Below are 26,536 nucleotides of genomic sequence, written 5' to 3'. Positions count from 1 at the left end.
TGACTATGACCCTATGTTGAACACCACTTGGAAGAAGCACTGAGAGTAGCAAGGGCACAGAATGTACTCTGGGTGGGGGACTTCAATGTCCATCACCAAGAGTGGCTCGGTAGCTCCACTACTGACCGAGCTGGCCGAGTCCTGAAGGACATAGCTGCCAGTCTGGGCCTGCAACAGGCGATGAGAGAACCAACACGAGGGGAAAAACCTACTTGGCTTCGTCCTCACCAATCTACCTGTCGCAGATGCAACTGTCCATGACAGTATTGGTAACAGTGACCACTGCACAATCATTGTGGAGACGAAGTCCCATCTTCACACTGAGGACACCCTCCATTGTGTTGTGTGGCTCTACCACTGTGCTAAATGGGATAGATTCAGAACAGATCTAGCAGCTCAAAACTGGGCATCCATGAGGTGCTGTGGGTCATCAGCAGCAGCAGAATTGTATTCCACCACAATCTGTAACCTCATGGCCCGGCATATCCCTCACTCTACCATTACCACCAAGCCAGGGGACCAACCCTGGTTCAATAAAGGAGTGTAGAAGAGCATGCCAGGAGCAGCACCAGGCGTATCTAAAAATGAGGTGCCAACCTGGGGAAGCTGCAACACAGGACTGACTACATGCATGCTAAAAAGCAGAAGCAGCATGCTATAGACAGGGCTAAGCGATCCCACAATCAACAGATCAGATCAAAGCTCTGCAGTCCTGCCACATCCAGTCGTGAATGGTGGTGGACCATTAAACAACTAACGGGAAGAGGAGGCGCCATGAACATCCCCACCTCAATGATGGTGAAGCCCAGCACGTGAGTGCAAAAGACAAGGCTGAAGCGTTTGCAGCCATCTTCAGCCAGAAGTGCTGAGTGGATGATCCATATCGGCCTCCTCCTAAAAACAGATTACCTGGTCATTATCACATTGCTGTTTGTGGGACCTTGCTGTGCGCAAATTGGCTGCTGCATTTTCTACATTAAAACAGTGACTGCACTTCAAAAAAAAAAAAGTTCTTCATTGGCTGTAAAGCGCTTTGGGATGTCCGGAGGTCGTGAAAGGTGCTATATTAATGCACGTATCTCTTTCTTTATTCAGCATTCAGGGCACCCAGCCCTACAGAACATAATATTCTAATAATAATATGGTAATGAGGTGCATACACTTTGGGGACAAGCTTGACAAGATTTTTGTGATGTGTGTACCGAAGGCCTGATGCGGTTTGGCAGTGTGGGAGGGAGTGTGTACCCAGGGACAAAGAACGACGAGGGCCAGCAGGGTGTGTCATCTTTTGTGGAGTGGCAGTGGGGGTGGGGGGGTGCTTGTGGTTGAAATTGTTGAGGTGATTGGAAAATGGAATGGCAGAAGGTATAACGATTTTTTTTTATATACATGTGTATTATGTGACCAAATTTTTTTTTTTTTTTTTTTAAAGTTAAATGGACAGGTGAGTGGGGAACTGTCATTATCACGGCGGGTATTTTAGGAGATTGTGATTGATTATCAAGGCTGCCTATTAAAGGATTATTAAAAGATTAACGGAGGGGAAAGTAGAAAAACTAGGGACAGAAAACATTTTGATGGACCATAGATTGCTAAATATAGACGATGTCAGTAAATACAGTTGATATAAAAAAAGGGGTAATTTTAACCAATTCGCCCGACAGGAAACTGACGCAATCGGCTGCCCGGTTTTAATTACCGTTGACTTCAAAAGGAAATCAGCTGATCCCCCTCAAGTTTCCTATTGGGCGGATAAGGTTAAAATTACCCCCAAAATGTGTTAGAAACTGCCCGACAATGCAAAATAATGTCAACAAAACATCTCAGCTATTCAAATTTTACAGAACTGTTGCAGAAGGAAAAAGAAAACAAATAATTACCAACAGCGGGATCTGGGTTCTGTGGTTACATGGTTTATTTACTGTCACTCAACAAGCTTCAGCCAAGAAACTAACTTTTATATAAAACATTATTAAAGTGCTTTTTAATTTTCTTTAAGAGATTTCAATAATCAACATTTGCAGAGCCAACCAACAGAACGGGAGTTTCTAGCTGGTTAGTAGTTTTTTGTTTCAGCCGTTTTTTAAATTGGTAACAGGATGTTGAGAAGTTGTCTTTCAGACTCATTAGTCATGCATCTCACAGGCAACCCTCCCATCAGGAGATAAAACATTTTACACAATGCTAGGAGGGGGGTTTCTAGTTTAGAAATTGTACTGTTCACATTGTTAGCAGTACATAGATGGGCGAACAGCTTCTCTAATTAACCACCCCATCCCCCGCGCCCCCCTTCATATTCCAAATAAAAACACAAAAATTCTACTGTTTGTCTGAATAGGTTATTACTTGTTTTGTTAAAGGGGCCGTATTGTCCGATTTGTAAACACAACAGAGACTACGCCAGTTAATTTTGCAGTCTATTGACTGTTGTTGTGGAGGTATTTATCACATGGTGGAATTGGAGTTTAGCCAAACCATTCCACAGCCAGACTTGTAGTGAAGGAATTAATTAATTACATAGAATGTAGAGCACAGAAACAGGCCTATGCCAGTGTTTATATTCCTGACTTGTGCATTGTAGATGGTGGAAAGGCTTTGGGGAGTCAGGAGGCGAGTCACAGGTGTGTATGTTCCACACGAGTTTCCTCCCCCACCACTTCAATTAACTCTATCAGCATCTCCTTCTATTCCTTTCTCCCTTGTGTGCTTATCTAGCTTCCCCTTAAATGCAATTATGTTATTCACCTCAACCACTCCATGAGGTAGCGAGTTCCACTCTCTGGCATTGGATAACTATTGTCATCCATGATGTGTACTGTAAATATATGGGAAGCAGAGGAGGAGACGGAGGCTAGGAGTAAGAGGGGAAGTAAAAATAAAAATAAAATGGGAAGAAAAAAATTGAACCTGGTTGGTGAAACAACTTACTCTGAAAAAAGGTTGCTGACGGAGGTGAAGGCAGCAATTCATGAGCTGGGGACTGGTGGCACATTGGGTTTTAGACTGTTGAGTCCTGGGTTTGAATGCAGTTTAGAATAAGGAAATGGAAGTCAATTCTCTGTGGTGGGCAGAGACGGTCCAGCGTGAAACTAAGATGAGCAAACTAGCAACGAGCCACCAAAGGCATGATGGGCCAAATGGCCTCTTCCTGTGCTGTAAAGTTCCATGGTAAACTCAACCTCAGTCCTAGTCTGCATAAAACAGCACACATTTTCTAAAACTCGGCACTACTTGACAACCTCAGCCAGACAGAGCACAGGGATGCCTGGGACTCTGAGTTTGGGGTCAAATTGAGGGCCAATCGAGAGGAAGCTTTTCTCTCTGCCTAACCGGTGCTATCCTTGATCAGAGAGAGATTAATGTTGACACTGGATGGCAAAAATGTGGAAGAATAACTTTTCCTTTCAAAGAGATCCACCAGTTTCCTATAACAGTGACTAAACTTCAAAATAACTCAATTGGTTGTAAAGCGCAGTGGAACGATCTGAACTCACGAAAGGCACCATATGAATACAAGTCTTTCTTTCAGTGAACATAAAATTCATCAATGCAGCATTTTATATAATTTTGAGAGTCTACGGAGTCTGTATATTGGGACTGTCAATTTTCTTCCTGCTTACTGGTTAAATGTCTTTTCTTCCTCATTGGCTAAGTCTGTGTTTTTCTGCTTTCTAATTGGTTGTTATGCAATTTTTTTTACCCAATTACATTCCAGCAAAGAACCTGCCGAGAGTTGCAACGAGCTACCATGACAGTTCCTCACCGCCCCCCCACTGTAAACCCTCACCCCCCCCACTGTAAACCCTCACTCCCCCCCACTGTAAACCCTCACCCCCCCTCACTGTAAACCCTCACCCCCCCCACTGTAAACCCTCACCCCCCCTCCTGTAAACCCTCACCCCTCCACTGTAAACCCTCAACGGCCCCCACACCTGTACACTCACCCCCCACTGTAAAACCCTCACCCCCCGTCGGACTGTAAACCATCACCCCCTCACTGTAATCCCTCACCCCCCCCACTTGTAACCCTCACCCCCCCCACTGTAAACCCTCACCCCCCCCACTGTAAACCCTCACCCCCCTCACTGTAAACCCTCACCCCCCTCCACTGTAAACCCTCACCCCCCCCCACTGTAAACCCTCACCCCCCCCACTGTAAACCCTCACCCCCCCACTGTAAACCCTCACCCCCCCCACTGTAAACCCTCACCCCCCCCCACTGTAAACCCTCACCCCCCCTCACTGTAAACCCTCACCCCCCCCCACTGTAAACCCTCACCCCCCCCACTGTAAACCCTCACCCCCCCCCACTGTAAACCCTCACCCCCCCCCACTGTAAACCCTCACCCCCCCCACTGTAAACCCTCACCCCCCCCACTGTAAACCCTCACCCCCCCACTGTAAACCCTCACCCCCCCCCACTGTAAACCCTCACCCCCCCCACTGTAAACCCTCACCCCCCCCCACTGTAAACCCTCACCCCCCCCCACTGTAAACCCTCACCCCCCCCCACTGTAAACCCTCACCCCCCCCCACTGTAAACCCTCACCCCCCCCACTGTAAACCCTCACCCCCCCCCACTGTAAACCCTCACCCCCCCCACTGTAAACCCTCACCCCCCCCACTGTAAACCCTCACCCCCCCCCACTGTAAACCCTCACCCCCCCCCACTGTAAACCCTCACCCCCCCCCACTGTAAACCCTCACCCCCCCACTGTAAACCCTCACCCCCCCCACTGTAAACCCTCACCCCCCCCACTGTAAACCCTCACCCCCCCCACTGTAAACCCTCACCCCCCCCACTGTAAACCCTCAACCCCCCCCTCCACTGTAAACCCTCACCCCCCCCACTGTAAACCCTCACTCCCCCTCACTGTAAACCCTCACCCCCCCCACTGTAAACCCTCACTCCCCCTCACTGTAAACCCTCACCCCCCCCTCTGTAAACCCTCACCCCCCCCCACTGTAAACCCTCCCCCCCCCCACTGTAAACCCTCACCCCCCCACTGTAAACCCTCACCCCCCCCCACTGTAAACCCTCACCCCCCCCCTCTGTAAACCCTCACCCCCCCCTCCACTGTAAACCCTCACCCCCCCCACTGTAAACCCTCACCCCCCAACTGTAAACCCTCACTCCCCCCCCACTGTAAACCCTCACCCCCCCCACTGTAAACCCTCACCCCCCCCCACTGTAAACCCTCACCCCCCCCCACTGTAAACCCTCACCCCCCCCACTGTAAACCCTCACCCCCCCCCTCACTGTAAACCCTCACCCCCCCACTGTAAACCCTCACCCCCCCCCACTGTAAACCCTCACCCCCCCCCCACTGTAAACCCTCACCCCCCCCCACTGTAAACCCTCACCCCCCCCACTGTAAACCCTCACCCCCCCCCCACTGTAAACCCTCACCCCCCCCCACTGTAAACCCTCACCCCCCCCCACTGTAAACCCTCACCCCCCCCCACTGTAAACCCTCACCCCCCCCCACTGTAAACCCTCACCCCCCCCCTCACTGTAAACCCTCACCCCCCCCCACTGTAAACCCTCACCCCCCCCCACTGTAAACCCTCACCCCCCCCTCACTGTAAACCCTCACCCCCCCCCACTGTAAACCCTCACCCCCCCCCACTGTAAACCCTCACCCCCCCTCACTGTAAACCCTCACCCCCCCCCTCACTGTAAACCCTCACCCCCCCACTGTAAACCCTCACCCCCCCCACTGTAAACCCTCACCCCCCCCTCTGTAAACCCTCACCCCCCCCCACTGTAAACCCTCACCCCCCCCCACTGTAAACCCTCACCCCCCCACTGTAAACCCTCACCCCCCCCACTGTAAACCCTCACCCCCCCACTGTAAACCCTCACCCCCCCCCACTGTAAACCCTCACCCCCCCCTCTGTAAACCCTCACCCCCCCTCACTGTAAACCCTCACCCCCCCCACTGTAAACCCTCACCCCCCCACTGTAAACCCTCACCCCCCCCACTGTAAACCCTCACCCCCCCTCTGTAAACCCTCACCCCCCCCACTGTAAACCCTCACCCCCCCCACTGTAAACCCTCACCCCCCCCTCACTGTAAACCCTCACCCCCCCTCTGTAAACCCTCACCCCCCCCTCTGTAAACCCTCACCCCCCCCCACTGTAAACCCTCACCCCCCCACTGTAAACCCTCACCCCCCCCTCTGTAAACCCTCACCCCCCCACTGTAAACCCTCACTCCCCCCCCCACTGTAAACCCTCACTCCCCCTCTGTAAACCCTCACTCCCCCCCCACTGTAAACCCTCACTCCCCCCCCTCACTGTAAACCCTCACCCCCCCTCTGTAAACCCTCACCCCCCCCTCTGTAAACCCTCACCCCCCCCCTCTGTAAACCCTCACTCCCCCCCCACTGTAAACCCTCACTCCCCCCCTCACTGTAAACCCTCACCCCCCCTCTGTAAACCCTCACCCCCCCTCTGTAAACCCTCACCCCCCCTCTGTAAACCCTCACCCCCCCTCTGTAAACCCTCACCCCCCCTCTGTAAACCCTCACCCCCCCACTGTAAACCCTCACCCCCCCCACTGTAAACCCTCACCCCCCCCACTGTAAACCCTCACCCCCCCCACTGTAAACCCTCACCCCCCCTCTGTAAACCCTCACCCCCCCACTGTAAACCCTCACTCCCCCCCCTCACTGTAAACCCTCACTCCCCCTCTGTAAACCCTCACTCCCCCAACTGTAAACCCTCACTCCCCCTCTGTAAACCCTCACCCCCCCCCACTGTAAACCCTCACCCCCCCTCACTGTAAACCCTCACCCCCCCACTGTAAACCCTCACTCCCCCCCCCACTGTAAACCCTCACTCCCCCTCTGTAAACCCTCACTCCCCCCCCACTGTAAACCCCCACCCCCCCACTGAAACCCTCACCCCCCCCACTGTAAACCCTCACCCCCCCCACTGTAAACCCTCACCCCCCCCACTGTAAACCCTCACCCCCCCCCACTGTAAACCCTCACCCCCCCACTGTAAACCCTCACCCCCCCCACTGTAAACCCTCACCCCCCCCCACTGTAAACCCTCACCCCCCCCACTGTAAACCCTCACCCCCCCCACTGTAAACCCTCACCCCCCCCACTGTAAACCCTCACCCCCCCCACTGTAAACCCTCACCCCCCCCCACTGTAAACCCTCACCCCCCCTCACTGTAAACCCTCACCCCCCCCCACTGTAAACCCTCACCCCCCCACTGTAAACCCTCACCCCCCTCACTGTAAACCCTCACCCCCCTCACTGTAAACCCTCACCACCCCCTCACTGTAAACCCTCACCCCCCCACTGTAAACCCTCACCCCCCCCACTGTAAACCCTCACCCCCCCCACTGTAAACCCTCACCCCCCCCACTGTAAACCCTCACCCCCCCCCACTGTAAACCCTCACCCCCCCCCACTGTAAACCCTCACCCCCCCCACTGTAAACCCTCACCCCCCCCACTGTAAACCCTCACCCCCCCCACTGTAAACCCTCACCCCCCCCACTGTAAACCCTCACCCCCCCCACTGTAAACCCTCACCCCCCCCCACTGTAAACCCTCACTCCCCCCCCACTGTAAACCCTCACCCCCCCCACTGTAAACCCTCACCCCCCTCACTGTAAACCCTCACCCCCTCACTGTAAACCCTCACCCCCCCCACTGTAAACCCTCACCCCCCCACTGTAAACCCTCCCCCCCCACTGTAAACCCTCACCCCCCCCCACTGTAAACCCTCACCCCCCCTCTGTAAACCCTCACCCCCCCTCTGTAAACCCTCACTCCCCCCCTCACTGTAAACCCTCACCCCCCCTCACTGTAAACCCTCACCCCCCCTCACTGTAAACCCTCACCCCCCCCCACTGTAAACCCTCACCCCCCCACTGTAAACCCTCACTCCCCCTCTGTAAACCCTCACCCCCCCTCACTGTAAACCCTCACCCCCCCCACTGTAAACCCTCACTCCCCCTCTGTAAACCCTCACCCCCCCTCACTGTAAACCCTCACCCCCCCCCACTGTAAACCCTCACCCCCCCCACTGTAAACCCTCACCCCCCCTCACTGTAAACCCTCACCCCCCCTCACTGTAAACCCTCACCCCCCCTCACTGTAAACCCTCACCCCCCCTCACTGTAAACCCTCACCCCCCCCACTGTAAACCCTCACCCCCCCCACTGTAAACCCTCACCCCCCCCACTGTAAACCCTCACCCCCCCCACTGTAAACCCTCACTCCCCCCCCACTGTAAACCCTCACCCCCCCCACTGTAAACCCTCACCCCCCCTCACTGTAAACCCTCACCCCCCCTCACTGTAAACCCTCACCCCCCCTCACTGTAAACCCTCACCCCCCCTCACTGTAAACCCTCACCCCCCCTCACTGTAAACCCTCACCCCCCCCACTGTAAACCCTCACCCCCCCCACTGTAAACCCTCACCCCCCCCACTGTAAACCCTCACCCCCCCCACTGTAAACCCTCACTCCCCCCACTGTAAACCCTCACCCCCCCTCACTGTAAACCCTCACCCCCCCTCACTGTAAACCCTCACCCCCCTCACTGTAAACCCTCACCCCCCCACTGTAAACCCTCACTCCCCCCCTCACTGTAAACCCTCACCCCCCCACTGTAAACCCTCACCCCCCCACTGTAAACCCTCACCCCCCCCACTGTAAACCCTCACCCCCCCTCACTGTAAACCCTCACCCCCCCCACTGTAAACCCTCACCCCCCCTCACTGTAAACCCTCACCCCCCCCCACTGTAAACCCTCACCCCCCCTCACTGTAAACCCTCACCCCCCCACTGTAAACCCTCACCCCCCCTCACTGTAAACCCTCACCCCCCCTCACTGTAAACCCTCACTCCCCCCACTGTAAACCCTCACCCCCCCTCACTGTAAACCCTCACCCCCCTTCACTGTAAACCCTCACCCCCCCCCACTGTAAACCCTCACTCCCCCTCTGTAAACCCTCACCCCCCCCTCCACTGTAAACCCTCACCCCCCTCACTGTAAACCCTCACCCCCCCCTCCACTGTAAACCCTCACCCCCCTCACTGTAAACCCTCACTCCCCCCCCACTGTAAACCCCCACCCCCCCACTGTAAACCTTCACCCCCCCTCACTGTAAACCCTCACCCCCCCCACTGTAAACCCTCACCCCCCCCCCACTGTAAACCCTCACCCCCCCCCCACTGTAAGCCCTCACCCCCCCCCACTGTAAATCCTCACCCCCCCTCCACTGTAAATCCCAAAAATAGACATTTAAAAAAAAAATCACAAACTAACTGACTTGTTTCTCAGGGAGAGGAGAGGGTGGGGGAAATGAGGAGGCGGTACCCAGAGTCAAAATCCTGAAACTCCCTAACTAGCAGCACCGTGGGAGCACCTTCACCACACAGACTGCAGCGGTTCAAGAAGCTGGCCCACCACCACCTTCTCAAGGGCAACTAGGGATGGGCAATAAATGCAGGCCTTGCCAGCGACACCCACATCCGAAGTATGAATTAAAAAGAATGGATTGCAGGATTCTTACGAGTGTGGGCAAGGCATGACGTGCTGCTCGTTGGAGGGGAAGGGGGAATAACGTGTTCGAGCTACATTTTTCTCTATTAATCTGTGTATTTATTTGGGCAAGCATCGTGTTCCATGCTCTCCTAACCTGAATGACAGTATGCCTCTTGAACCCAGAGCACCAGTCACCACTCCAGAATTCCTCCTGATTAAATCAGCCAGTTTGTATACAACCGTCGCTATTTAATATCAGCTCCACACATGTACTCTCCCCAAACCCGAGGCTTCAGTGGTAACTCTTTAACCTCTCCTTATTCGTGGGTATTGGGTGATGCAGTGGGTTCGACACGGGCCGTTCACCTCGCGGCTGGGTTCAAATCTAGCCTGGACTGATGGGGTGAAAGTCTCCTCTCTCTGATAACCAACCTACATAAGTGATTATGAAAGATTTGCATTGACAAAGCACCTCTCAATCTCAAGAATTCCCAAAGCGCTTTACAGCCAATCAAGCACGTCTTGTGAAGTGAAGTCACTTTTGTAATGTAGCAAATGCAGCAGCCAATCTGCGCACAGCAAGGTCCCACAAACAGCAATGTGATAATGACCAGATCATCTGTTTCAGCGCTGTTAGTCGAGGGATTAAATATTGACCAGGACACATGAACACTAGCTACTTGAACAAGGTCCCAAAGATGACCAGCGCCCGTCGAATTGTACTCTAGCACAGAATCAATGTTTCAGGAGAGGAGGGGAGAAACACAGCAAATGAAAAGACAAGAAACAAATTACAAACCGGTTGGGGAGGTGATCCTGAGGAGAGAAAACTGGTTAAAATACAAGTTTTTAAAAAATGGCAAAAGGCAAGGGTATGGTATTTATGGAATAGCAGAGAGTCTGGAATGTTACATGGAAAGGAACAGATACCTGGGAATGCTTACAAGGCAATATCATGAAAACCAAAACTCAAACATATCATCTGAATCATGACAACAGTTGAAACTTTTCATACTATTAATGATTAAGAATACTGTATCTCAAATTGTCTCAGTAAATAACATTTCTGTTTTATAACAAACTCTGAAGTGTGGCTCAATGTAGTAATACAAATCTCAGGGTTGCAATTAAATAATTTAGTGCTCTCAATTTATTTAATCTCAACCACTTGATGTGTTACTGCCTTAAAGCACACTGCAAGCTGTATGTTATCCTTCACATAACATATTCTATGAATGATACATATCAGAATAAACTCTCTAGACAGTACTCATGTCTTGGAGACATAATATACAGAAGATGATTCCCCAGTGCAGGGATCATAGTTCTTTAAAGGAGAAGTAAATTGTTCAAATGGTACTCGGGTGTTACCGGGCTTTGTACTTGTAAAGCCATGCCTCCTCGTTTGATGAAAACAACATCAGCTTGCATCCATATACCAGGAAACTTTTTTTTAATCCGGCACCGACGGGACTGACGTGGTGCCAGTTCATCAAAAATTCCGGAAAACCGAAAGCTATAGTAAAAGATACGGAGAGCTCAGAGCTCCGTATAAAGCAACAAACCCTGTTGCTTAGCAACAGGTTCAGAACAATGGCCACAAGTTCCAAGCGTCTCTGTAGCTTAGCAACAGCTGCAGCCACACCCTTGCACAGCAACAGATGGAGGAAGGCAAGTAGAATATGAAGTAAAACTTACCTGAACCTACTCCTGAATTTTGCTGGTTAACCGAGATTTCCGGTTATTTAGGTGCCGGTAAATCGAAAGTTTCCTGTAGCACCTTTAACATAGAACATGGCACCAAAAGGCACAACGCTGAAGAAAATGAGAAATGGTCACTGCGCCATCGTGGGAGAGTTAGGAGAGGTGGTCAAAGCATTTGATTTTGAGAAGGCTGTTAATGATGGAGAAAGAGAGGTACAGTCGCCGCCGCATATACTGGGCACATTCGTGCTAACGGGGTTTTCCAGCTATACGTGGTGGACAGTAAAACCAGCTGATTGTGAACAACTGATGGAGACTTCAGGCAGCTTCACATAACAACTATGTGAGGCAGTCAGAAACTGGAGACTTTGGGCAGCTTCAATCACTTTCCTGGGCAGGCTGGATAATGGGGTAAATACACCATTGCAAATTAGTGACAATTTGATTTGCTCAAACTCGCCAGCGCTTAATGGCCCCTCTAAATTATTTCGGTGGAAATGGCAAATGGTTAGCGCCATTTGTCCGTGATAAGCATGGACGATACAAGTGGTGGGGACTGTACAGAAGTGGAAGGGTTTAAGTAGGGTGTTCCAGAGAGCGGGGACAAGATGCTTAAATGGTAGAGCAGAGGATGGGAGGGGGAATACACAGAAGGCCAGAAAATATGGGAAGGCACACAAAGATGGAAGAGGTTACCAAAATCAAGTAGGGCTACACCATAGAGGGATTTGCGGATCAGGGTTTAAGTTAGATGCATGAGAGAACGAGAGTGCTAGTGGGAACAGGGTTTATAAGTGAATAGGGTTTAGTGTGGGTTTGGATACAGGTAGAGGAGTTTTGGATGAGGTGGAGTTTGTGGAGGGAGGCTGGCAAAGAGGAATGAAGATTGAAAGTTACAAAGGCATGGTTAAGAGCTTGGATACTGGCAAAGAGGAGTGAAAATGGACAAAGTACTTCTTTAGTACAACTGCAATGGTTCAAATTGAATTTGTTCCGCCCGAGCTTACTTACTGCAGTTGCTACTTAGAATTGCAAGTGAAAAAAAAACTTAGGGAGGTAAAACTAGAAGCAACTGCATACATTTGCTCTCCAGTCCTTAATACATTCAAAAGTGTCTTTCAGGTAACTGTATGATGTCATTTGAAAAGCAGGATATGCAAATAATAGACACACTAATCCTGGTTTTGAGTGCACAACATCTGTCTTTACACAGCCCATGTTATTATTCTCTTTATTGAACACTCATGTAGTGCACCTGCACCAAAATAAAAACATGTTAGGAAGACTTTTCCCAAACAATATTTCAAATTAAGAAAAGCTTTTAGATTCTAAGCATTGCTTTAACGCTACTTCATTCGTGAGCCATTTTCAACCATCCCTGTAGCCTCTCCAAGTGAGACTTCCAAACTAGTGGCAAGCTATGTGCATATGTTTGATTTACGGACTCCTGCCCACTAGCAACTGAGTTGACATTGGGACGGTGTCCCTCTTTGTAGGACCTTTAATCGCAACAATCTGAGCGGATTCAAGCTGGGTCCTGAAGGTCAAAGGACAGCGTACAGATCCATCATACAATCCAGTGCGTCACCAAACTGCTTTAATCCGGAAAACGTTATACTTTGAACAAAATACCCTTCTGGATGGAACGCACATCTAACAATTTAGATTACTACTTTTCATTTTACTTTGTTTTGTTCAGTCAGTAAAATTTCACATCTGGGAGTTAAATATATATATGAAGTAAGTGCAATTCAACAGGAATTTTAGTAAATATATACAACAATCATCCTTAAATAATAGTCAAAAGCAAGATATCAAGATCATTTATCAGCAACAAGACCACACTGCTGCATTCTGGGATTCTGCAGATCAGCTGTGTTGGCTCTTTGAAAGATCTGTCCAATTAGTCCCACTCCCCCCACTTTCTCTCTCTCCATAGCTCGGCAATTTTTTCCTTTTCAAGTACACACCCAATCCTCAAGGATTTACGATGGAGAATTAAAAATGGCATAGAAAGTGATCTAAAATCCTTGCTGTGTGCAAATTGGTTGCTGCGTTGCCCACATTACAACAGTGACCACACTTCAAAAAGTACTTCATTGGCTGTAAAGCGCTTTGGGACGTCCTGTGCTCATGAAAGGCGCTATACAAATGCAAGGTATTTTTTTAAAAATCTGATAATTAAATAATAGGACAGCTCAAATTAGGATATTTAAGTATTACCTATTGAGTATACTGTAGTAGTAGCAATAATAGCAATGTTTAACTAGCAACGAATAGCAATGTTTAACTAATAGTTTAGATGAAGCGTTAGAAGGGGAGAATAAATGAGTCTAATCTGGGTCCAATTGCACACTGTGTATCGAAGACAGGAGAGCTAAACATTCCATCAAGAGTGATCCACGTTCCCATATATGCAACACAACAGGCTTCCACAGGGAGAAATGCTGGGTTTTAAAGACAATCCATCATCTCATTGGCATCTTTGAACCATTAGGAATTGGGAACAGCCTGAAATGCGCTAGCCTATTTCAACTCATAGCTTTATCCTAGTGGAGTTGTGCACAACACAAGTGATGCGCTATTAATTACTCATAAAAGACTGAGAGTTAGAAGAGTAACCAAAGGCTTTTATTAACAACAGAATGGAGGTCTGCCTCGCGTGGTCGACCGGTCCATGATACTAAGGGCTGGGGAGCAGTCACCTTTATACTAGGACCTGTGGGAGGAGTCAGCCGAGGCATGTCCAGGCATGTACACAGTGGAATACAAACAGGACAAACAGGAATACAAACAGTGGTTTACCACATTCACCCCTTGTTTAAAATTGAGTCCGGCGGGGTGAAGTGTATTAAAAGTTAGTGTATTGGAGTCTCTCCGGAGGTCTTGTCTGCCGCTGTGATCTGCGTGGCGACGGCAGGGGTAGTGAAGTTTCCGGCGTCGAGTCCAGCGTAGGCTGTGGCACAGGCGTGTCGTCCTCGTAGATGTCGAGCAGGTCGCGGGGCCCAGGCCTGCCGTCTGCTGGGGCTGGATATCGGATCGTGGGGGGGGGTGGTAGTGGGTAGTGGGTTACTGCGGCCCCCGAGGGTGCAAGGTCTCTTATGGAGACTGTGTCCTCCCGCCCGTCCGGGTATGCGATGTAAGCATACTGGGGGTTGGCGTGGAGGAGGTCGACCCTCTCGACCAGGGGGTCCGTTTTATGGGTCCTCACGTGTCTTCTCAGTAGGACCGGCCCTGGGGACGTCAGCCATGGCGGTAGCGATGTCCCCGATGTGGACTTCCTTGGGAAGACAAACATTTTCTCATGAGGGGTGGCGTTAGTGGCAGTGCAGAGCAGTGACCGAATAGAGTGGAGCGCATCGGGGAGCACATCCTGCCAGCGGGAGGTTGGAAGGCCCCTAGACTTTAAGGCTAGCAGGACGGCCTTCCAAACTGTCGCATTTTCTCTTTCCACCTGTCCGTTCCCCCGGGGGTTGTAACTGGTGGTCCTGCTTGTGGCAATACCCCTAGTTAGCAGGTACTGACGGAGTTCGTCGCTCATAAACGATGAGCCCCGGTCGCTATGGATATAGCTGGGGAAGCCGAACAGGGTGAAGAGGTTGTTCAGACATTTAATGACCGTGGCACTGGTCATGTCCGGGCAGGGGAAGGCGAACGGGAAACGGGAGTACTCATCAATAATATTGAGGAAGTACACATTGCGGTCGGAGGAGGGGAGAGGCCCTTTAAAATCGACGCTCAGGCGCTCGAAGGGGCGAGTGGCTTTTATCAGGTGGGCCCTGTCTGGTCTATAAAAGTGCGGTTTGCACTCAGCGCAGACTTGGCAGTTCCTGGTCATGGTCCTGACCTCCTCAATAGAGTAAGGCAGGTTGCGGGCCTTGATGAAGTGGAAGAACCTGGTGACCCCCGGGTGGCAGAGGTCATTGTGGAGGGCCCGCAGTCTATCGATCTGCGCGCTGGCGCAGGTGCCACGCGATAGCGCATCCGGGGGTTCATTTAGCTTCCCGGGCCGGTACAAGATCTCGTAGTTGTAGGTGGAAAGTTCGATTCTCCACCTCAAGATCTTGTCATTTTTGATTTTGCCCCTCTGCTTGTTGTAAAACATAAAAGCAACTGAACGCTGGTCAGTGAGCAGGGTAAATCGTTTTCCGGCCAGGTAGTGCCTCCAATGACGCACAGCCTCCACAATCGCCTGGGCCTCCTTCTCAACAGCGGAGTGTCTGATCTCCGGGCCTTGGAGGGTTCGTGAAAAGAAGGCCACGGGTCTCCCCGCCTGATTGAGGGTAGCGGCCAGGGCAAAGTCAGACGCGTCGCTTTCCACCTGGAAGGGGATGGATTCGTCCACTGCGTGCATGGTGGCTTTGGCAATGTCCTCCTTGATACGGTGGAAGGCTAAGCGGGCCTCTGCCGTCAAGGGAAAAGAGGTGGACTTGATCAGCGGACGGGCCTTGCCCGCATAGTAGGGGACCCACTGGGCGTAATAGGAGAAAAACCCTAGGCACCTCTTCAGGGCCTTGAGGCAGTGGGGCAGTGGAAGTTCCATAAGGGGACGCATCCGGTCGGGGTCGGGGCCGATGACTCCGTGTTCCACAACACAGCCAAGGATGGTGAGGCGGTTTGTGCGGAATATGCACTTCTCCTTGTTATATGTCAGGTTTAGGAGTTGGGCGGTGCGGAGGAATTTTTCGAGGTTTGCGTCATGGTCCTGCAAGTCACGGCCGCAGATGGTCACATTGTCCAGATATGGGAAAGTGGCCTGCAACGCATTTTGATCTACCATCCGGTCCATCTCCCTTTGGAAGACGGAGACCCCGTTGGTGACGCCAAAGGGAACCCTAAGGAAGTGATAGAAGCGGCCGTTTGCCTCAAAGGCAGTGTACTGGCGGTCCTCAGGGCGGATGGGGAGCTGGTGGTACGCTGATTTCAGGTCAATGGTCGGGAAGACGCGGTACTGCGCGATCTGGTTGACCATATCAGCTATACGGGGGAGTGGGTAGGCGTCCAGCAGGGTGTAGCGATTTATTGTCTGGCTGTAGTCGATGACCAGGCGCTGCTTCTCGCCGGTCTTAACGACCACAACCTGGGCTCGCCAGGGGCTGGTGCTGCCCTCAATAATCCCTTCTTTCAGGAGCCGCTCCACTTCGGTTTTAATGAAAACCCTGTCCCCGGCACTGTATCGCCTGCTCTTTGTGGCGATGGGCTTACAGTCGGGGGTGAGGTTAGCAAACAGTTGGGGGGGGGGGTGACTCTGAGTGTGGAGAGGTTGCACCTGGTGCGCGGCGGGCAGTTTGGAAGCTGCTGGCTGCGGACTGTGAGTGGGGGTAGGGGTCCACCGTACGCCATCGTAACACTTTTAAGGTGGCACTGAAAATCTAACCCCAGCAGGACGGCAGCGCAGAGGTCAGGCAGGACCAGAAGTTTAAAATGATCGTACACGGTCCCGTCTACTACGAGTGTCACCACGCAGTAGCCGCCGATGTCCGCCGACTGGGACTTGGAGGCCATAGAAATCCGCTGTTGCACAGGCAGGACTGGGAGAGAGCAACGCCGCACCGTGTCGGGGTGGATGAAGCTCTCCGTGCTCCCAGAGTCAAAAAGGCAGATTGTATCGTGACCATTTACCTTAATGTCCATTGTGGAACTGGCCAGTTGGTGTGGTCTCGCTTGGTCCAGTGTAACGGATGCCAGCGTAGGGGTCGGTGTGTCACTGCGGGTATCAGATGAGGCGGTGTCGGGGGCCTGCTGCGTCCCGGCTGTCGTCCAAGATGGCGGCGTCCATGATCCCCATGTGGCTGGAGGCGTCCAAAATGGCTGCTGTACCGGTGATTCGCACATGGCCGGGGAGGTCCAAGATGGCGGCCCGCATGGCCCACACGCGGCGCTGCTGGGGTTCGGGGTGGCTTTGGCCCTGCAGACGCTAGCGTAGTGTCCCTTCTTCCCGCAGCCCGAGCAGATCGCGTTTTTCGCCGGGCAGCGCGCTCTGGGGTGTTTTGCCTGGCCACAGAAGTAGCATTTCTGGCCTTGGGGCACTGCTGTCTGGCCTTGGGACACTGCTGCGGTAGTTGGGCCGTTGTTGGGGTGTGGCTGGGGTGGCACGGCGCTATGAGGCGGTCCTACCGTGTCCCAGGCTGTCATTCCCCGCGGCGTCCATGGTGCAGAGGAGTAGGCATCCATGCCCTGGTAGGCTGCATCCAACGATAGTGCGAGTTCAGAGGCCTTGTTGAGGTCGAGGTTACTCTGCTCCAACAGTCGCTGTCGGGTGTAATTGGATCTGTGGCCCGCTACAAAAGCGTCCCGGATAAGTTCCTCTGTGTACACGGCGGCCTTTACATCCTTACAACCACAGGCCCGGCCAAGCACAGACAGTGCCTGAAGGTATTCCACGGTCGATTCCCCAGGTTGTTGTTTACGACTCCCCAGGAGGTGCCTGGCGTACACTTCGTTCACTGGGCGCGTGTACTGGTCCTTGAGGAGCTTGATAGCGTCCGCGTACGAGGTCGCGTCTTGGATGACCGAGTACACTCGGTGGTTCACTTTGGAGGTCAGGACATCCAGTTTGTCTTCGTCCGATTTGATTGCTTCGGAGGCGGTCAGGAATTTTTCGAAACACTTAAGCCAGTGAGTAAACTTGGTGGATGAGTCCGCCTCCCGATGATCTAAGTCCAGGCATGCTGGTGTGAGGATCTTCTCCATTATAAAAATGTTGTTAATAAAATTGATGCGCTATTAATTACTCATAAAAGACTGAGAGTTAGAAGAGTAACCAAAGGCTTTTATTAACAACAGAATGGAGGTCTGCCTCGCGTGGTCGACCGGTCCATGATACTAAGGGCTGGGGAGCAGTCACCTTTATACTAGGACCTGTGGGAGGAGTCAGCCGAGGCATGTCCAGGCATGTACACAGTGGAATACAAACAGGACAAACAGGAATACAAACAGTGGTTTACCACAACAAGTGACCCCACTAGGCATGCAATGAAACAATGATAACCTTGATGTTTAATGATGACGCCGTCACAATGACCCATTTACTGTCGGCAATTTATACATCATCAAATATTACTGGGTGTTGCAGCAGGTTAGCATATTGTCTTTTCATTCCTGGGACCCAACTTCCAGAAGAGGCTGAGAAGATGGGATGAAAGCCATCGCTCTCTGCAAGGGTCTCAACTGAATTTCTACTGCATATGGGCCTACAGAACAAAACAATCCAAGATCAGGCACAAACTTTTGACTCTCGCGGTGGGCATAAGGACAATGGAATTGAGAGAGCGAGAAAACAAATCCATTGGTATTATTCGGAGATTGGGTCAAGGTGTACTACTGGAGAATAAATGACTTGTGTCATGCCACACCTGGAAGCGCTCAACATGGACACTGTGCGCCAGAAATGGAAAGGTGTTCCATTCCTTAGCGAGATCCCTTATTTTAAATGCCACCATTTTGATTAACTAGCTTTCTTAGGGACATAACCATCATGCAAAAGTGCTGGCAAATGTTGTTTGTTTGGTTACAAATACACAACATAAATCACGTGGAAATGTGTTGCTGTGTCCCTATTGGCTGATATCACCATGACATACACATACAAACACAAGAGAATGACGGGCAGGAAAAGACCAGCTGGTCCATCAAGCCTGCCCCACACTCATGATACCTGGAGCATCGTGACGAGACACTTCCTACCTCCCCGTACCTATATAATCTCCTGGGAGAGACCCAAAAAAAAGGGGGTAAAAACAGGGCCAATAAGGGGAAACGAAAATCTGGAACATTCCGCTCCAACCCCTCAAGTGATCAAAACCAGTCCAGAAGATTTCACAGACCATGTGCACGTTAACTATTAATCCACCTATGATGCGATCTCTGCCAAAACCAAGAATCCGTCCAGCTCCCTCTGAAGGTATGTAGAGAGTCAGTGCACGCTGTTCCAGCCGGCAGATGTCAGACACTCTCTCCCTTTCCATACAAGAAAATGCTTGCTCCTTTAAGGCTCCTCCAAGGACTCAGTGGCCTAATGTTCCAATGCACATCATTGCACACTGCACGGCCCAGGTTCAATCCCCAAACTGTACGGAGTTAACTGATCACAACCAGGCACATAAGTGAGGCTGTAGATTTGGCCTCAGCGTTTCAGATTGCTGTCCAGTGACTCCTACAAGAAAGCATGTTTGTAAATGTCAGGAGAGGTCAGGATCAGGTTCTACTGTGATTCCCCAGCAGTCAAACAGCCCGCTGACACTCTGTCTCAACTTGTAAATGAAAAATGGCCACTTGGCAAGGTGCCAACGCCTGTGGAATCGTACCCCAGAGATTCGGCACCTTCAAGTGGAAAAGGGAAGAAAACAGAACTTTATTCCCCCATAATATATACTTAGTGGAGTTGTGCAAAATGGTTTGTACTTCTAAAAAAAGAGGAAAAAAATGAAACTTTTTACTGGAATGTAGAAAGTATACATGGATGGTTCAGTCGCATTACAATTGTGCGACAGTTTGCAAGTATAAACAGTGCGACAGTTTGCAAGTATAAACAGTTATGTATTGAGTTGAGATATCACACCATTGTATGTAGTTACACAAAAAGATGCCAGGAACAAAAATTAAAACAAAACTTTTAAAAGGAGTGGACACTGAAAGGTTTCTAGTCAGTCTCAGTTCCTCGAACAACTAGGAACAATCTGCTGAAAATGTTCAAGTCAAAGACTGACTTGTTGGATTTTATAGAAAATTGAGTTTTAGATATTAGGCGGTGCAATATTTTGCACACAATGATACAGGCCATTCAGCCCATCATGTCTGCTCTTTTCCCATAGCCTTGCAATTCTTCCCTTTTCAAGTATATGTCCAATTCCCTTTTGAAAGTTATGTTTTATTGTAAGGATAAAAATAATTTGTGGTTGCAGAAGTGATTGGCAGCAATGGGTATGGTCAGGTCACCCACCATGTCATTGCAGACTACTCGGGATAGAAACGTAATTAAGCATTTGTGAAGACACATTGTCATGGCAACACTGGGACAAACATTACTGAGCAGAAGTTAACACATCATTTTAGCAGGCTAGGAACAACGCTCATTGTTGTTGTATTTTCCCCCGTCACCCCCTGAAAAAAAATAAAGCTAGACCAGGCCAGTGTAAAGTTAAAAAATTACCACTAGCAACATTGCAGGCAAGAGAAGGAAATATACAATTAGTTATATGGATATAAAAAGATTAATGGAGAACATGAGGAAGATGGATACACAGAGATAAAGAGAAAGCAAGAGCAAGATGAATATAGATAGAGAAAGACACATTTGCAAGATTAATTAGCCATGACTTAGCCTGGTATCTGATTGAACAGTAGTGCGAATAAACTTCAGTGAGCAATGTTGTCAACCCAAATCACTGGTGTCAACACCTTTCAGAAGTAATATTCCCCCCACCCAACCCCATGCCAACGAGCCAAGCTTGTGCCCATTAAGCCTTTGTTAAAAAGTGCTTGAAAATGTTTTTAGCCATTCTCAGCACAGTGACATCCTATACAATTGGCATACAGTGATGGGTTGCAATAGAATCTCATTTAAATGCGGCATGCGTTTGCAAAGAGTTAAGACTTTGCCACCCAGCACCAGGAAGGCAGAGCCCAACTAAAAAGAACACACTCCCAAAAGTACCTATCCCTTTAAGAGATCAGGCGCCACTTTGCTGGGGAGAGGTTAATCCACTCGGCTCTATTGGCGACTGGTGTACTGCACTAAAGGTTGCTTATAGTAAAATTCATGCTTAACCACCCAATGTAAACCGATCCCAGGACGTAGGAGCAATAGCAGATTCATATTCCCTTACTCTGTGAGGAGACACACACACAGCACAGCACAGGAGGAAGGGGCCAGTGTTTCACACTGCACAACTTTACAGAAAATGATCGAAAACACGCCCCAGGCATTGCTAACATCAGACAGTGGACTGCTCGCTGCTGCTTACCCATCAAACTGCGTCGCTCAATGTGTGCAGTCCCAGCTGGACTCTGAAGGCCAAGTTGGTTGACGGGGAGATGGTCGCTTTAACTCTTTGCTGATGAAAGAGAAAGGCCGCTCGTCACCTGGCGGCGCCACTCAAACTCCTGGGCGCCCTTTTTCTTGGAGAAAAAAATTCTTTCCTCCCCCCTCCCCTTCAACTCGGTCGATCTCTTCAGCCGAAGAAAATTTCCCTGTCCACTTTTCCCCTCGTGGATTTACAGCTCCATCCACAGCAGGCAAGATGTGCGAGAGTAGACTTGCCCCCTCCCTGTATATTTTTGAGAAAAGTGTTGATAGCTTGGCTCTGCCTCCAAGTTCTGCGAAGTTAGCAAACTAAGGTCCAGTGAACACTGTTGTTCCCCCCAACTCTTTTCTCAACTCGACTGTTATTTCCAGAAAGCTTCCTTATTAGGAATAGTACTCCAAAGGACGTCCGAGGAGGCATCGAGTAACATCTCTCCAAGCAACAGGGAAGCACTTTACTGAGGTGATGTTATTCTCTTCCCTTTAAAAAAAGGTACGCGCCAATAACCATACATTAGAAAAAAATCTCTCTTCATACCCAAAGCGTTTCGTTCCGTTCCGTGTGTTTAAGAGTGCTGCAGTGCAATAATTAGACCGGGAACCGATAAAGTTTGCGAGGCAGAAGCTGGGTTGTCCACCGAAGGGCATTGGATGGGAATGTTGACAACAGGAAGAGCGCTTATTTCGTGCTTAGCAGGGGAAAAAAAACTGATGCAAATTGAGGGACGCTGCCAGTTTTCATCTCTGCCAAAATAAAAGCCTCCAAAGTTAAAACGTAGTTATCCAAAAGTTGCCTGTCGTGTTGCTGATAGTCAGCTTCATGTTTCCTCCTCCCCGCCCCCCAGGAATTGGCGACCCCCTAATGTTTCAATCAAGTGCCCCTTCTGTCTATATAAGTCGTTCAGTGCTCGTGTGCTATATATACACTCGGTGAGTTTTTTTTAAGTTCTACATTGAGTAAAATAAGCAACCACAAACCAAAACCTGTTAACATCTGCTCGTTCACTTACTACTACTACTGCTGCCACAATAGTTTAGGTTCCCAACAGTTCATTCTAAAGCAGAGTTGTCTCATCCATCCCAAAACAAACACAACAACATTCTAGCCATAGACCAAGTATTTATGAACTTAATTTATTTGCAAAATAAAGCTACACCTCATTTCAAATCAGTAATTTTCATCAACTGAGTGTGTAATAACTCGTACATGAAAAGCACAATGTCAATGCCAGTTCTTTTTTAGTACGCACTTTCACCGTGCCCTTGGACATTCCTGTTTTTGCTTTTCAACTGGTAAGATTTCCACCTCTGGAAAATGATCTCCCAACGTTGGCACTTGACACTGGCAAAGGCCAAAATACCCAAAAAATGTCTTGACAAGTCAGGCCACTTAATGCTTTCCCTACCAGAACGGATGAATTTGAAAACCTTTACCTGTAGAGATTGATGGACTCAGCAAGGTACTCTTATCATTTATTATATCGCATCAATCAAAAATGAACGATAAACTTCCACCCTTGAAGATAATTCATCCTTTCTAGATGTATCAATGGTTTGTCGTAGCAAAGTGATACTTCATTCACTTCAGAAGGCATTCTAGATGGTAGATTTCATGATATCTATGCTTCCAATTGGTTATGCATAGTGGCCCAAAGCGTCCTGAAGTTAGTTTTTAGGTTTTGCATCCACCGGAGAGGACAGACGGAGCATTGATTTAACATCTCATTTCAAAAGACAGCACCTCCGACAGTGCAGCACTCCCTCAGTACTCCACTGGAGTGCCAGCCAAGTCTTTGGAGTGAGATCTGAACCCACCGCCTTCTGACTGTGTTATTGTATTTCAGCCACAGCAGCAGTTGGGGCATTGCTCCACCTGGCCAGCATCATCGGTGATCCATAGATTTGATTTCTCCATGTCTCTGGAGGACTGTGTGTACCTATTTTTTAAATGTAAAAGTTGCATTAAAAATATTGACAACAGGACTATAATTTGCTGGAGTCATATTTTGCAACAAAATTTGAATAATTAGAAAATACTAAATCATGTGCTGCTCTGGTGTTGCACTTAATCACCACTGTGGTGAGCACCTGTTGCATCTCCTCCATGCAACACATTTTGGCAAGGATAACGTCAATATTCAATTCAATTCAATTTTATTTGTCATATATGCAGCAGACGTGTGTACTGCACAATGAAATGTTGATTTTTACGAGTCCTCCCAACATTGGAATAAATATGGCATAGCAATGATAAAAATACTAATAGAAATACAGTAATAATAAATAAAACAACAGTAATAAATAATAAATTATTCGTTCATGAGTCTTATGGCCTGGTGGTAGAAGCTGTTTCGAAACCTGTTTGTACGAGACCGTATGCTTCGGTATCTTTTTACCGGACGGGAGCAGGGCGAAGAGGTTGTGGCTGGGGTGGCTCGCGTCTTTGATGATTCTCAGGGCCTTCCCCCGGCACCTCTCGGGGTAGATATCCTGCACAGCAGGCAGTTTAATTCCTATAGTATGTTGTGCAGCTTTCACCACCATCTGTAGAGCCTTGCGGTCTGTGGCGGTGCAGTTGCCATACCAGGTAGTGATGCAGCCGGACAGGATACTCTCAATGGTGCACCGGTAGAAGTTGGTGAGAATCTGGGGGGGACAATATGTTCTTCTACTGAATCCCACTACTGTTTGTCTGATTTTATTTTTAAATGAGATTTACTTTACTGTACCATAAACCCTACTACAGAAATTTTGCTTACTAAAGTAACAATTCTCTAATTTTTAACGATGTTGCTGCAATGTAAGTTTTGGCTGCGTAGGAAGAAAAGCAGTGGTGTTTTCCCCCACACAGAGAGGGAGAAAGAATGATGGTGAACATCAATACAGACTTCTCTAGAGGTGCATTTGCACTACAACAGCATTTTGCACTGCCACTAAAGTGGTGTATAAATCTGGAATCGGGGCCAACCTGACTCCCAAGATTCCCTGGAGGGGGGAGTTCCACTCCACTTTGCTCCAGAGTTAGCTCGGGTACGAATTATAGATTTACACGACAACCTCAGTGTTGGTGAGAAGCAAAACCATTTTGCACTGTCATCATTGTTGTAGTGTAAACCAATCCTTAGCTACCTTCCAGTTGGTCAGCTATAAGCATGGAATAGGTGGGTCAGTGGCAGCTTGGATAAGGAATTGGCTTAAAGACAGAAAACAGCGTGTTGTGGTAAATGAAATAACAACAGAAAATGCTGGAAAAACTCAGCAGGTCAGGCAACATCCGTGGAGAGAAATTTGAGTTGACGTTTCGGGTTGGACCCTTCTTCAAAACTGGAAAGAAAAGAAACGTCAACTCAAATTTCTCTCCACGGATGTTGCCTGACCTGCTGAGTTTTTCCAGCATTTTCTGTTGTTATTTCGGATTTCCAACATCTGCAGTATTTTGCTATCGTGTTGTGGTAAATGGTTGTTTTTCAGACTGGAGGATGTTAGACAGTGGTGTTTCCCAAGGGTCTGCTGGGGCCACTGCTTTTTTTGATATATAATGACCTGGCTATTGGAATACAGAGTAGAATTTCTAAATTTGCCGATGACACCAAACAGTGATGATAATACCAATCAACTGCAACAGGACATAGAAAGGCTAGCAGAATGGGCAGACAAGTGGCAGATGGAATTTAATACAGAGAAGTGTGAGGTGATGCATTTTGGCAGAAGGAACAGGGAGAGGCAATATACACTTAATGGCACAGTTTTAAAGAGTGTTCAGGGACAGAGGGACCTGGGAGTTAATGTGCATAGGTCCCTGAAGGTGGCAGGACATATTGGCCCAGTAATTCGGGTCCCAACGCGTGAGTACGGACAGAGTACCCACGCGTGGACCCGATGGAAGTGCCGGTTTCTTGCATGCACAGCGCATGCGCGGGAAACCGACATTTCCGGACCTCTGAACGAAGGGGTTCAGAGGTCAAACGCGTGCACGCGGGAGTCTGCGCGTGCGCTTTGAACTTACTTTTTTTTTTACAGGTTTTTCCGTGAGGGTAAGTCTTTAGATTTTAGAAATGTAAAAACCAGGTGTAAGGACTGCATTTTAAAAGGTAAGTGGTCTAATAATTAAAGTTAGAATTTTTTTCCCACAGGTTTATTATTTTTAAAGAATTTACAGTAAGGTAAGTGTATTTTTAGATCCGATTTCTTGAAAAAAAAATTAAGAAATTTGAATAATTGTTTAAAATAGTTTTTTAAAGTTATTAATAGTTCATTTAATTAGTGGGATGGTTTTTTAACTTTTATTTGAAGTTTAAGTACTGTTTTGGACGCCCGGAGTTTTCATGAATTTGACAGTTCTTACTATCAAACTCATGAATGAACTTTTGCATCCTCAGATTGGTTGCCCAGTGCTCACGTGATCCCAGCCGGCTCATCGAACTAACTACGCCGCTGGATCACGCAAGCACAGCGCGCCGGGAGCTGGACCGGGCCACATACCGGAAATCCACGCAGGCCCAGGCCTCAAATGTCGGCGCGCCATGTAAGTGTAGGTCGGGGGCTTGCACCCGCGGGAAGCCCCCGACCCGAATTTCTGGGCCATTGAGAGAGTGATTAACAAAGCATATGGGATCTTCGGCTTCATAAATAGAGGTATTGAGTACAAAAGTAGAGAAGTTATGCTGAACCTTTATAAAGCGCTGGTTAGGCCACAACTGGAGTACTGCGTCCAGTTCTGGTCACCACACTTTAGGAAGGATGTGAAGGACCTTGAGAGGGTGCAGAGGAGATTTACCAGAATGGTTCCGGGGATGGGGGATCTTAGCTACAAGGACAGGTTGGAGAAGCTGGATTTGTTTTCATTAGAGCAAAGGAGGTTGAGGGGTGATTTGATAGAGGTGTACAAGATTATGACGGGTTTGGATAGGCTAGACGGGGAAAGGCTGTTCCCACTAGTTGATGGTACAAGGACTAGGGAAAACAGATTTAAGGTTTTGGGCAAGAGATACAGGGGGGGATGTGAGGAAAAACCTTATGCAGTGATGATGACCTGGAATTCGCTGCCTATGGAAGTGGTGGAAGCAGAAACACTCAATGTTTTCAAGGGCGACTGGATAGGCACTTGAGGGAAATAAACTTGCAGGGCTATGGGGATAGAGCGGGGGGAATGGGACTGACTGGATTGCTCTACAGAGAGCCGGCACAGACTCGATGGGCCGAATGACCTCCTTCTGTGCTGTTATGACTCTAAGACCTGGGAGCAGGACCAATAGTTGCTGTCTTGGCTAGAACACTGTGACATGTGATAT

The 26,536-nt window shown here is 49.3% G+C and overlaps 1 protein-coding gene across 4 annotated transcripts in view; it reads right to left on the bottom strand.

Moving 5' to 3' along the window:
• Window positions 1-22,101, bottom strand: part of LOC147107380 (rho GTPase-activating protein 6-like) — a 184,726-nt gene extending 162,625 nt beyond the window's left edge. For 2 of the 4 annotated variants that reach the window (XM_086006360.1, XM_086006362.1), the window contains exon 1: window positions 21,187-22,100. The gene's annotated coding sequence lies outside the window, so the exon portion shown is untranslated. Of the gene's footprint in view, window positions 1-21,186 lie in introns of all 4 variants that reach the window. The other 2 variants (XM_086006363.1, XM_086006361.1) reach the window with 2 other exon arrangements.
• Between the last annotated feature and the right edge of the window lie 4,435 nt (window positions 22,102-26,536).

This window comes from Somniosus microcephalus, chromosome 14, assembly GCF_052327205.1.
Source record: "Somniosus microcephalus isolate GS21.2 chromosome 14, FLI_Smic_1.0, whole genome shotgun sequence".
Lineage (NCBI taxonomy): Eukaryota > Metazoa > Chordata > Chondrichthyes > Squaliformes > Somniosidae > Somniosus > Somniosus microcephalus.
This window is presented reverse-complemented; position numbering and strand designations above follow the sequence as displayed.